The sequence below is a fragment of the Cyprinodon tularosa genome, unplaced genomic scaffold, assembly GCF_016077235.1.
Source record: "Cyprinodon tularosa strain WSP-4 unplaced genomic scaffold, ASM1607723v1 ctg95, whole genome shotgun sequence".
NCBI lineage: Eukaryota > Metazoa > Chordata > Actinopteri > Cyprinodontiformes > Cyprinodontidae > Cyprinodon > Cyprinodon tularosa.
In genome coordinates, this window is record NW_024039729.1 from 409169 (window position 1) to 423571 (window position 14403).

Here is a 14403-nt window from a genome sequence, read left to right on the forward strand (position 1 = left end):
GCGAGCGCAAATTACTGCACGCAAAATTGGATCTTGATAAATCCGGCCCTTAATGTTGAGGTCAAACGTCAGTGATGTAAAAGGAGTGACTCCCCTTTAAAATCACACTCCTTCAGCAGAGTTTATTTAAAGAAGTAGCACTCATGCGAGTTATAAAATTAGCCCCTGCAAAGTTGCCTCTTGATATTGAATTGGGTTAATCCAAATCTCTTTGAGAGCTGCTGATGGACGAACGGACTGGACAGAAGACAGGGTTGGAGTCAAACCGACCCGGCCGAAAAGTCCCTTCCACTCCAACGAGCCAAAACAGTAACATACATCCTTTCCTCTTTCCATCTGATGCTAAATAATTGCTCTGCTTGAGTCAACTAGGTAGAATAGTCGTGTTTGTGATTTATTTGAAATATGCCCTCTAATCCAACTGCTGATGGTTTCAAAAGTTTTAAGAGTTCGAATGCTAATGCTCACTGAGCTGACTGAACAACAATGTGTTGTTCAGTCAGTGATGTTAGCAGTGGACTGGCTAACATCATCTCCCAGGTACCTCATGCCAGCCACATTGTAGAGGTCACATAATGCACCATAACCATTCCTTTGATTCCTCAGACCCCCTGGGACTAGCTAAAGCCGGGTGTACACTTTGGATTTTTTCAATCTTTGCACGCAGCTACTGCTCACAGCTCACGATTTATGTTGGGCCAATGCTCTGATCCGATCTACCTGCTCACACTGTACGACTAAAAACCACGTCAGACTCAGCTCAGCAGTGAGATGGAGCTGCTCAGACTCGTCCATCAGGAAGCCAAATGAGTAGAAGAGGAATATGAAGCTCACTATAGTAAAACGCGCTGCCTTGGCAATTTGTGCAATTTTATGCTGAAAGCCCTAAAAAGAAAAGGCGACAATGTGTTTGGAAAAAAGACATGGCTAAGCAAACGTGGCTGCTACAGTCTGTCAGTTTTACAAATATAACTGTATTTCACTCATTGCACCCCTGCCATGCTTCTGTGTTTACATCTGAGAGGAAGAAGAAAAAGAATAATCCTTGTTTGCGCATGTACACAGTGATTTGCCCATGATGGTCCGGAGAAAATCCCGACCTCACATTTCCTGATCGGGAGGTGGTCGTGAGAGGCTGATCACCGCTCGTAACCCCCTGTACACTAAATGACTCACGACGCATGATCAGGCTGAAAGTCAGCCCGATCGAAAGATTCTCACACGACTGGAAAATCGCCCCGAAAATCGCAAAGTGTACACCCTTAAGCTAACCCATTCTCTTTCTGCCTCATTACAGTTTAATACATTCCTGAGTAATTGTTCACTCATGCAAAAACAAATGAAAATACACTGTTTTTACTGTGTTTAAGATCTCTGTGTCAGGGTTTATTAACATTTATCTGGTGCTATTTTAAAGGAGAGTTTAAATGCATTAAGCTCTAAAACTTGAACATTTTCTCAGAGACTCTTGAACAGACTTTTAAACCCCTCTTCCCCGTTTATTTATTTATTTACTTGTGCTTATTTTCAGTAGTGTTTATTGTTCACGTAGTTATTAGATATAATAATACTTTGTGATGATTAGCTTATTAAGGTACCATTGTATTTCAACCCGTGGTCTTTTGTGTTTCTTTTATACGGCAGTTTATCACTGAACCAGATTCACCCTTCTTTCAGTAACATCTGAATAAACCAAGACAGATTTATTTAGTTGGTGATTAATAACTCTGCTCATAGCCATGACTATATTAATACATTGGGGAAGGCAACTGAATTTAAACAGCCGGACCAGGAGTCCAACCTTTGTTGTAAGTGACTAAGAACCCTGGTTAGTAAGAAAATTACAGTTATAATCATTCAACTAATAATAAATAATTGGTTTTACCCTCCTATTAATTAACTATACCTTCCAGTTCTAGTTATTTAATATATTCATAATCTTCCACAACATTTAACGTTTTAACATGTCAGCCACTAATTATCTCCTTATCCCTTTCATCAAATCAAATTAACCAATGGCCTCCTATTATTTGTTTTGTGAAATAATGCTGCAATTTTTTTGGTTACATTTGTGATTCAGATTTTTTTTTTTTTACATTTCTGACAGGATTAATCAAAGTTTTAACATCTTGTCAAAAGAAGGTCGGTCAGAGTACAACTCGTGTCCTTTCAAGAATCATTGAGTCAGGAAGGGTGGGGGCTAATTGGACTACGGATCTTAGACACGTCAATGAGAGCATAGATTGAAGAGCAATATTTGCCAGTAGGGCGTAGTATAAGATGCTTCCAAATGAAGTCATCCTGGGATATTACAGACCTCATTTCCTGGGACACACAAGCACCATCATTTAATTAACACATATTACATATACTGTATGGTTGAAATGGTGGGGGGGTGACCCTGATTATAGTTTTGATAATTGCTTCACATAATTCCAATTGACAGTCCTGCGATCATGTATCAATAAAATTTTACAACATAATGATCAGTCTGCCTTTCTGTCTTTCAACTGTCATAATAGCAAAATTAAAAACTTCCTGTCAACTCTTCAACTATACATAAATGGCATATTAGTTTGCCCTTTTTCTTTGTTATAGCTCTTTTTCCAGCATGGAATAATTAAATGGAAAATAAACTCAATTAATTGGGCTTGTGCCTGCTCTCGCACGCGTTTAATAGGCGTTCCCTCTCAGGAGCGGGTACAGAGTTGTGGATAGACATTTTTTTTTTTAAGTGGAGAGGGCGGGTGTTTCAAACATTTATGAAAATCCTCCACTATACCTTTATAATGAGATGAATTGGAGACTTATTCTCCAGTAAATCAAAAGGAAATTGAGGTGACAGAGGGGGAAGACAAGCAAAAAAAGACAAAAAAAAAACGGCACAATATGTCTAATTTTTCTCCTAGCTGACGTCAGGAATACAGAAAGATATGAGAATTTTTTCTGAACTCAAAAATGCTCACAGTGAGACTTATTAATCAGGAAACAAATTTTAACATCTTCCAGTGTTGAAGCTTTTGGGGCTTTGGTTGTTTTAGTTTCAAGATCTTACCCCTCTGTTCATCTAAGGAAAGTTAACAGTTGGCTCAGATTACCAAAATTTGGACATAAACAGGCTTCACAATAGAACAGATCCTAAAACCCATCCATACTAGGTTTATAATGTAATAGACTGCTAACATTTGAGAGAAAACAGTTTAAAGCGCTCACTTTAAAAGAAAGTGGGGTGCTTTGACCTGAGAACTTCAGCACCCACATACAATATGTGAAACATTACATTTTATTTTATTCCACATACTTTTTTAAAAGGAACGTAACATTAAAATTTGAGAACACGTCGGTTATGTACCAGGTGAGTTTAAATAACCAAAAATCAGAAAGCCGTCTAGAGAATCCAGTAAGAGCAAAGGCGAGACAGGGAAATCCAGGGACAGAACAAGTGTGATCAGGCAGGCAGGCGGGGAAAGAATGCTGGATTATCTACTCACTTGGAGGCTTTCGACTGGATCACCGGTGGAGACTTATAAAACCAGGAGACAAGGTAAGCTGAGTTGTGGTGATTTGGCATGGTTGGCTCCCATGTAGAAAGAATGAGCCCTCAGCTGAGGTGCATAGCAGAATGTAAACATTGATGATGACAGTTTCATTTTATCTCCACAATTTTATACTTATCTTTTTATGTAAAAAAAAATAATATTCTACCCATTTATTATAAGTAAGGTAATTGTTGTTTTATTTTTTAACCACTTATCTCTCTTTCTACTTACCACCTAAATATATTTAAACTATTAACCGTACGAAAATGTTGAAATGTTTTAAAAAGGCTGATATAGCTTGAAAAGCTACATCCACTTAATGAAAAGAACAAATGCCTCATTATTACATCTAAATGCACAAGTATGTTCTTTTACATTCTTGTAACAATGTTTCAATGATGTTTAACTTCCATCCATCCATCCATCCATCCATCCATCCATCCATCCATCCATCCATCTTCTTCCACTTATCCCGGGTCGCGTCGCGGGGGTGGCAGCTTCAGTAGGGAGGCCCAGACGTCCCTCTCCCCAGCAACTTGGGCCAGCCCCTCCGGGGGAATCCCAAGGCGCTCCCAGGTCATCCGAGAAACATAGTCCCTCCAGCGTGTCCTGGGTCTCCCCCTGGGCCTCCTCCAGGTGGGACGTTCTTGGAACACCTCACCAGGGAGACGTCCAGGAGGCATCCCAATCAGATGCCCGAGCCACCTCAACTGGCTCCTCTTGATATGGAGAAGCAGTGGCTCTACTCTGAGTCCTCTCCTGATGACTGAGCTCCTCACCCTATCTCTAAGGGAGAGCCCAGACAGAGACGTTTAACTTACATTTATTTAAATATTGATGCAATAAAAAACAATATATACCCATATAAGGCTTATATAAGCAAATACTAGTTACTTCAAGAGAAAAGCAACCTTGTTTATTGTAACCCCGCACTTTGCATTTGTCCACTTTGGAAAAATCTATATCACTAACAGCCATCTTTACTTCCTATCTTTTTAAGGACACCTAATCTAATGTGCTCCAGCATTTGGCAAAGCCATAGTTCATGTAAAAAGTTAATAAATGAAAAAAATCCTCATTATTGCCGCTTGTAGTGCTGATTCCCATGTAATGCCACCTACCCGTATCCTACCAACATGGAACATTTCTGAATTACTTACTTCTGGTACGCCTTTGTAGAACAAATGTATTGTGTTGACTTTTGGGATGCTTTCAAAATAAAAGCATGCACTTAAGACAGACTATTTTCCACATCCAATCAGACAAAACATATTTTAATAAAATTATGGTGAAATTACCTTCTTAAACCTGGTATGTATGGGTAGCATATGCCGTCAGTTAAATATGACTATAATATTATGAACTAGTCCTCTCTCCTGGCATTTTCTTCCACCCTACCAACATTATGAGTATATTTTTATCCCCTTATTGTGTGTTTTCTGTAAACGTTTAACTGAATCCTGATTAAATTGTATGCCTAATTTAGTTCCTTAATATGGGACAGTTATTCTTTTTAAGGGACAGTCAGCAACCCTCCAAAAAAAAAAAGCTCTCACATGTCGTTCATGATCTTCATGGGTACCTTAGAGATGTTTTCAGAAACATGGTACAGGTTAAATTCAAATTAATAATCTAAACAAACCATAAATTTACATTATCAGAGTGTTTCCAGGCAAAGATGTCCTGCTAGTAGGGAATGAATCCTAATCTAAATTCTAAGTTCTAAATCATGCACCAAGAAGGCTGTGGTCGGAAAATTTAGATTTCTCTCTATCATATATTTAGTTATGCTATTTATCAAGTGAAAAATGTTTTTACTCAGTTTGTTTCACCTACAAGGCTGTGAAAATGTCTGAGTGAGGGTTGGTTTACTTATTTCCCTGAAAAGCCAAATTCCTTCTTAAGGTTTGTTAAAGTGTGTGGAATTTGTTTTGATTCTGACACAACCTTCACAGTTTTTTCTTCAACATAAGTAAGGCAGACAAACTCATGTCTAGTCAGAACAGGGCTGAATGCTGTGCCATAAGGGCTGTATGATGAACTGTTCTCTCTTTGCAAAGATATGATAAATTAAAATACTGACTAAGTGAAATCCATCGATCTCTAGTTTATTTAACTAGGGTGAACATTTGGAAATTATAATAACAGAAATTATTATAATCGCTATTAAAAACTAACAAAATATTCATGAGTGATTTCAAAGGTTATTTAAATTAAAAGCTTTTTTTTTTTTAGGCAAGAGCTTTCTTTAATGAGCCATTTACTAATTTCTTTATGCACTTTGTATTATGGAAGGACATATATAGAGACATGATAAATAATAATTTGTAATGTATTTGCAATGTACTTAATACAAGTCAAATAAATACGCACTGAATAATACAAAATATTGATGTAAAAGTTCATGACCTGTCAAAAACTCCATATAGAGTCAGTTATTTAATTAGAAATGCCTGATATGAAATGTGCTACATCTCTTTTGGTAAGGGCGGAGCTTTAATTAAATTACTTATGAGCTAAGAAGGCCTATATTAACTGAGATAAAGAAGCCGCTGAGCTCAAAGAGTTTGATTTGAGCTCCTTTTCAAAAACTGCAGCTAAGCTGCTCGAGAACTGCTGCATGGTAAGAAATATATTTATTTAAGCGGTCTAGATGCAAATTGTTGGTGTGTAATGCATAATTTAAGTGTTTTCTGTCAGTTTTATAACTTTGTTAAGTTAACCCTTGATAACAACTGCAAAGACATTCAAAGAAGCTGAGCCCTTTATGGTTACTGAGCTACTTTTTTGTCCAAATGGGCCTATAGTCACATATTATCACTATAAATGACTTTTTGCATGTTTTGTTTTATGGTTGCTGCCTGGCATTGTTATCCTTGTGCTCGATTCGTCTTGAATAAGCACAAGTAGGAAGTGTGAAGTAAGTCTTAAGAAATGTAGATGCAATTGTAAATATGAGTGCATAGGTCTTGTACACAGAATTTTGATCCGGCACATGGGATGGTGGGTGTGCCAGGATCCCACTGGAGGTGATTGTGGAGAGAGGATGCTCCTTTGGTATACGGGTGACATGTATTTAATCTGGTAGAGATGCAATGATGCAGGTGTGCATTTATGTATCACTGGGGATATTGGAGACAGTTAGGTTTATGGAAATTAATATATATGTAGGTGTAGTTACACCTACAGGTATGTATATTTGATGTATGTATATTTGTATGTTGAGATGTACGTATGTTGGTATAGGTGTTTATGTAGTTGTTAATGTGTGTACACATTCTGATGTGAGTAGGTATGAGTGTGTGTGATATAAGGCGATGTTTTTGTTATCTGGTGGGGACAATTCCCCAGGAATATGCTGCATTAATGGGACTTATACCCACTTGTGGGGTCAGTCGATGGGATAGGAATTGTCCTTTCTTGGGTGGGGTTAGGTTTAGGACTGAGATGTGAATTGGGTTAGGTTAGGCATAGAGTTAAAGTGTGTGTTGGTAATAATTAGGGTTAGGTTAGAAATGAGTGTGAAATGAATGGTAGTTGATGGAAAGTCCCCACAAAGCGTGACACAACATAGATGTGTATGCATTTGTACAGGATGTGTGTGTCTGTAGGTAAATATTGTGGTAGGTATGTAATCCATATTTATGGTGATTTTCATCTCTCCTTTTATTTTATATCTGTACAAACACAAGGAAATTTCTAAATACATGGGATATTAGAAACATGTTTAGAATAACTGAATATGTTGACTGTGGGAGAAGGGGTAGGGTAATAAGTTTTTCTTCTTCCTATTACTTTTCAGACATGTTGACTGGCTGGGGTCAAGGCTGGAAAGAAAGAATGAAATAAAATAAAAAGAAGAGCCCATCAGAACATATATATATATATATATATATATATATATATATATATATATATATATATATATATATATATATATATATATATATATATATATATATATATATATATATATATATATATATATATATATATATATATATATATATATATATATATATATATATATATATATATATATATATATCCAGACCTGATTTAATAAGACTTGAAGTGTTATAATGTAAGGAAACATGGAGTGAAATGATTATAGGGATTTACTGACATAAATGTAATATATCATACGAATGTTATTTATTATTATCTAAGATCTGAAACCCTGAATCTTTCAGTTTGCATTGCCTTAGAAATTACTTTTTATAGTCACATAGGAGCATGTCTCCCATATATGGAGGCCTTAAGGGAGCACAGAGCTGACAAACTAGTGACTGTAGAGATTGCCATTATGCTTGAATGTGACTGCAGCAAGTTAGGCCTATATAAAATCTATAACCAACAGAGACTAATACAATACTATTTATACATCTATATATGTAAAGGAACAGCATTACTTGACAAGCTAGGTAACACGGATGTGGCGGAAGCCATTGTGTATAATGACGGCCTCCGTATTGTGGGAGGGGTTTAAGCAGCAGGGTGAGCGGCTCATGACGTGGAAAATTACACACTGGTGGCTTTAAGCCCCATAATGACATTAGACTTAATAATTTATCTCTCCAGCATAATCTTACAATAAATTCGATAAAAATGGAGACAGAAAAATGTTTGGGGCTTCTGTTACAGACAAGCGGTTTTTGCATTAGGTGAAAAATTACTCTTAAGTGCCTTGAACATGGCTGTACCAAAGGACACTGTTCATTTCAGAGCAGCACAGAACTATCTGAAGATCAAAGGTCTGGTGTTAGTTTGCGCTTATAATAGTAGCGGAACTGAATGAACCCACACCTAACGCAGCTCCCATCTCCACTGGGCTAAATTCCACACCTCCCATAAAGCCCTATGGGCCGGATTTATCAAAGGTTTGCGTGTATAAAAACGTGAGCTATTTCACTGTGCACGCTAAAAAATGTACAAACTGATCTATCAACAGTGTGCTAAAAGGATTTGGTCTTTAAAACGTGCTAAATAGCGCCTCTTATCCATTTAGTACTTTTTCTGCAATGAATATGCAATATGGGGCGTTTACATGCAAAAGTGCGTCTTGTGGGAGGAGAACATGTAAATATATTAATTTAGCACTCGCAAAGTGATTTATCAAACCTGAAAGCAATTTTGCTAACGGTATCTGACTCTATATTTAACACGTTTCAAAAGAAGGTGCAAATGGTCTGTATGCGTAATTGCGCACACATGGCAGCGGTTATTGTCGAAAGAAGGAGACATCGAAATGAAGCAAGGAGACGCAGAGAACGCATTTTTTCACTCCGTGTGAATATTTTTGGAATGAACGAGGAAACGATCATCAAAACATATCGTTTATCCAGTATTGCCATTTTGGAGCTGCTGGGGGAACTCCGAATGGATTTGGAGCCAGCCACAAGGAGGACCCACGCAATACCAGATATCACAAAACTCCTTGCAACATTTCACTTTTTTGCATCTGGGTCATTCCAGCGTACGGTTGCAGCGAGAGCTGGGATCTCCCAATCTAGTTTTTCAGAAATGCTGTCCGACGTTCTAAATGCCATGTCGCCCTGACGCCCTACCGGAGAACCTCGACCTCCCCCCCGCGCCTGTGGAGCAACATGCCAATCCTGCGGGGATGCGTACGCACAGTAATCTCATTCACAGTCACTTCTTGTGAGCCATTTGGTATGTGCATTTTTCTACAGGCCAATATAAAACACCTGTTTTATTTTTGTTTTTTTACTGCAGTGAAGTAGAAATTCAGCCACATACCACCTTAGGGAATAAAGGTTGCCAAAGTTTATATATATATATATATATATATATATATATATATATATATATATATATATATATATATATATATATATATATATATATATATATATAGGCCTATATATATATATATATATATATATATATATATATATATATATATATATATATATATATATATATATATATATATATATATTTATATATATACTTTTTTTTTTTTTGGAGGGGGTGGGGGTGTCACTGTAAGATTTAAATTTCTTAATGCACTAGTTTGTACAAACTACAAACTACTTTGCCACAAACCACAAAACGCGCAAAACCATAGGGCGTCTCCAACAGTTTTGCACCTGCCAGCAGTTATGCAATTACTCTTGTTAAATCACCTGCAAACCATGGTTCAGTCCCTCGCGCAAAATTCCAGTTTGCGAGCGCAAATTACTGCACTCAAAATTGGATCTTGATAAATCCGGCCCTATGTGTACTACATGCGTTCAGCATAACAGGCACACCCTTTCATTTAAAACCAAATAAGCTAGAGGATATGCCCGTTTGATTGTTCTAGTTTTATTCATGCTGACCCTCTAAGTAAGGTCAAAACATGCTGACACAACATATGGAGATAAACTTTGATGAACATTGAACTTATTGCTGCTATAGCAATGATTTATGGCAGAACTGCCATAACTTCTGTTCTGTTTTGGGGAATAGTTTGGGTCTGTTTTATTTAGTTTCAATACATTGGTTTGGTTAGGTGGTGGTATTTGGTTAGTATGCAAATTGTTTCTCTGATCTATATTCTTGCTCTAACACTGGTGGCGCTGTGGATGAAATCCATTTCAATGTCAAGGTAAGGACAGTGAGTGAAGGGTGTGGGGAGGTCACACGTTTTTTACCGCTCTCTGTTTATATACTGGTTTGCTTCATTATTTTCACCTAATGATCATTACAATTCCTTTGCATGCTGCCATAGACCACCACCAAGGAATTTGGATTGCATTCAGTGTGTGTGCATAATACATGTCAGCATTCCCAAACGTATCTCCCAGTCCGGACATTGCCTTTTGAGCGCGTTAGGACCTGGATTTCCTGAACCCAGAAGTGACCAAAATTAGAAGCAATATGATGTTCGCTACAATTGCATTTACTACAGCAATAAACAAAACTGATGAAGTAATGTTAGCGCAACCAACTTAAGCCTAAAGTTAACAGGAACTTTGCTGAGTACCACATGGAGAGCATTATAGCTTGGTTTATGCTTTACCAGCCTGCAAGCTCCAGGCAAATCTTTGAAAATTTAAACTGGAAAAGCCCTCTGGGAGGGCAGACGTCCACCAAGTAGCTCATTTCCCACATTGTCACATTGTGACTTACACCTTATATACATCTTTATACCTTTTTAATTAGAGTATTCAGAGAATCTTTAAAAAAAAATCCTGATGGAGATCTGGATCATCACCACATTTTTAGGGATTGTTCCCTGGAGTGTGTTGTACCACTGGTGAACATTTCATTAACATCCATTAATAACTTTGCAAGTTAAAATGTACCTGAACACGCATAAACTCTACTAAAAACGTAACCTCCTTGGCGGAGGTAATTAAGTGGACCTCTAAAGGTGAAAAAAAACATGGTGGGTGAGCGACAGCTCCTGTTGATGAGGGTTCTCAGATGTAGCAGTTTTTCTATCTCTGGCTTAATTCTGACTTTATTCTCAGAAGTCTGGTTTTTATGACAGCCTGGCAGAGAGATATTTACATTTAAGATATTAACTTTTAACACTTTATCATCTTTTTTTTCAGAGAAATGGAGGTCAGTCGAAGCTGCTGCAATCTACCTTCCCTGGTTGTTTTATGCATCCTTATCCTGTTTCCTGTGAACTGCTCAAGTATAGGAGACATCTATAAACCACAGAAAAAGGTAAATTGGAGTTTTTATTTCTAAGCCAGTTGTTTCACTACATATTTGCTTCCTTTAAAAGTGAACACTTAGTAACTACTTCACTTTCCTGCTTCCAGAGAACTGAAAGTACATTAATGAAGAGGTTTTATACTGCTGATTACGATACCTTTGTGGGTCTAATGGGAAAAAGACATGCAGCTCCAGCATTCAGTAAGTATTCTTTTGCACCAACCATTAAACTCAAGTGACAAAACAGTTGTGTGTCCTTGCAATCTAATGTTTAAATCTGATTAAGTTGGAATAAAAAAAAAAAGTCTGAAGGACATTTTCTTTGTCTTGTGCAGATTATGGCAATCACATTCTTGCTGACCTACTGCAACAAAAAACAGGTGAGCTGCAAAGTATCATAAAAAGCAGTTTGTGTGCATTTTTGGTCAAAATTTTATTCAACCAGTTCAGAATTCTTTCACATTCAAATCACAGACATCATTGTATTTTAGGATGATCACATAAAGCAGAAAATGAACATTTTGCACTTTTTCAAAGTAGCTCATCCTCAGTCACCATCAATGCAAATCAAATTTAAGTCTTAATGTAATGTAAGTCAAGGGAACAGTGCTACAAACTGCTCCACCATGCAACCCTGCAGTTTTCCAAAAATAGTTAAACTCTGGTTTCATCTATCATCTAACAAAAGCAAATTTTTTATTCCAATGCTTTGTTCTCATGCCTTGTTACACCTCACATGGCTTTCTTTCAACCATTTTTCTTAGCATGCTTCCACAAATGTCTCACTAATAGTTGCATTGTCAACAGACTCTCCCATTTGATATGTTGATCTCTGCAGCTCCTTTAGAGTTAGTCTCTGAGCTACTGCTCTAATGAATGCTCAGCTTATCCAGTGAGTCAGCGTAGGATGATAACCATGCTTTTTGGAATTAACAGATGTGTTTTACCTGATTTGGACTGCATGATTTAGAAAAACTTACTAATTGCAATATCATGTCTTTTTTCCACATTTTTTTTCAGTCACAAAAAAAAAATGTGGGAGATAGGAGCGATTACAATCCAACCAACAGTCTAAACATGTGAATGTTAGAATAATTATCATTGAAGATGTCTAAGTTTATTACATCTTGGTACCGTCCGCCTGTTACGTGTCAGAACTGATGTTTTATCTAATTAAGAAAGTTCCTCTGTTTGGATATACAGTTATAATCTTCATTCTGTTGGTGGCAAAGATTTGGAAAAGAAATGAGAGCGGTGAACGAAGTGTAATATTTTGATAAGGTAGGAGACATGGATGTCTAATCATCTGCTAACATGTATGATGTAACATCAGATAATGTAGCAGACTGGAAATGTATTAAATGCCTTTTTAAAAGTTAATCGGGGCCAATTCCTTAAAGGTGAGCACGGAGGGGAACAGCTGCTTCTGTAAACTCTAAACAATTTCTCTGATCTGAGTAAGATTACAATTTCTATCATAATCTGTTATCATGTCTCCTGGTTATTTAATACTTGTAAGTTATGAAGTGTTATTTAAAAGAGTTTGTCCCGAGTGATTTTTTTTTTTTTTTTTTTAGGGAAAAGAACCAGAGAGATAGAGCATCAAGGTGCATACACAGAGCCTATCTTTAACAATGGGTTGCAGAGTGATAGGCTACATATTTAATGCAAAGATCTTAACCATACTTTAAACTGACATGCAAAAAGTATCCATTGCCTTGATTGTTTAAAAAAAATTTTCCACAATGAAACCGCAAACATCAACAGATTTTATGGAATCCTATCGAAAGACTAACACAAGGTAGTATACCATTCTGAATTAAGAGGGAAAATTATACGTGGTTTTAAACAAAGGTATTTGTAAGTATGTAAAAGGATTTAGCCCCTTTTCTCTAAGTGCAACCAATTACTTTCAGAAGTTGCTTGACGCTTGTTAATAACTAAAGTCTATCTGTGGGTAATGAAATCCCCAAACAAACACAGGCTAAGAAAATATTGGTGAGCAAACAGCATTATGAAGTCCAAGCAACACACAAGACTGAACTTTAAAACAGGTTTAGCAGGAAAAAATGTCAAGCTTTGAACATCTCACCGAGGTACAGTATGTTCAATCCATCATCTGGAAATGAAATGCGGATGGCACAGCTGTACCCCTGCCAAGACAGGGCCTTACGTACAGACATAACAAGAAGAGAAGTGATCAGAGATGCAGCCAAGATGCCCATGGTGACTCTGGATGAACTGTAGAGATCTACAGCTCAGGTGGAGGAATCTATCCACTGAACAACTGTTAGTCATGCCCTGTACAAGGTGATCTTTATGTAAGAGTCAAGAAGAAAGCTATTGCAAAAAGAGCATAAGAGATGGCAAATTTCCAGAAGCCATGTTGGGCAAACATCAAAAGTGGAAAAAAGTGCTTTAATCAGTCAAGACAAAAACTGAACTTTTATCCAAAACAATGTAAAGTGGAGATCTTCCTCTTTGAACACACCATCCCCACTGTCCAGAATGGTGATAGCAGCAATGGGGATGCTTCTCTGCAGGGATGATGGATGGACACAAAAACATGGTGATCTTTAAAGACTAAGGCAGAGGTTTACGTTCCAGGACCACGACACTAGACATAAAGCCAAGGTCCTGTACAATGAAGCGAGCTGAACCTAGCAGGTTTACTCCCTGCAAATCCAGTTAATCCAATTCAAAAGAATAGTAATCAGGATTAGAGGCACCACAAAGCTGGTTATTAACTCGCTAATTCTTGCCAGCCTGAGCTGATCATTAATCTGTGAATGCACACGTGTAAAGGGGCAGGTTCAAGGTAACAGACCAATCACAATCATGAGTGCCGGATTTCCCCTGTGGGGAACAAAAATGTATCCAACAGAAATAAAAAGGGGAGAAAAAAAAAACAGTCTCAAAGAAAAGTCAAACAAGCTGGAGGCATGCTCATGTGTAAATGTGCATTTAAAACAGTCTTCATCCCTATCTCTGTACTGCACTTTAATCACATTCCCCTCTGAAGTGAAGAGAACTTATGAGCAAATAAAAATAAAAGAGAAAAACATAAATTCTTCTATTTAGCTTGACTTTTTAGTTCAATAATGTTTGGGCTATCATAAAGCTGGAAGATTATGCCATGATTACATTATATTAATGGTTCATCTAAGTGAAATATCCCGATTTCTGAGTT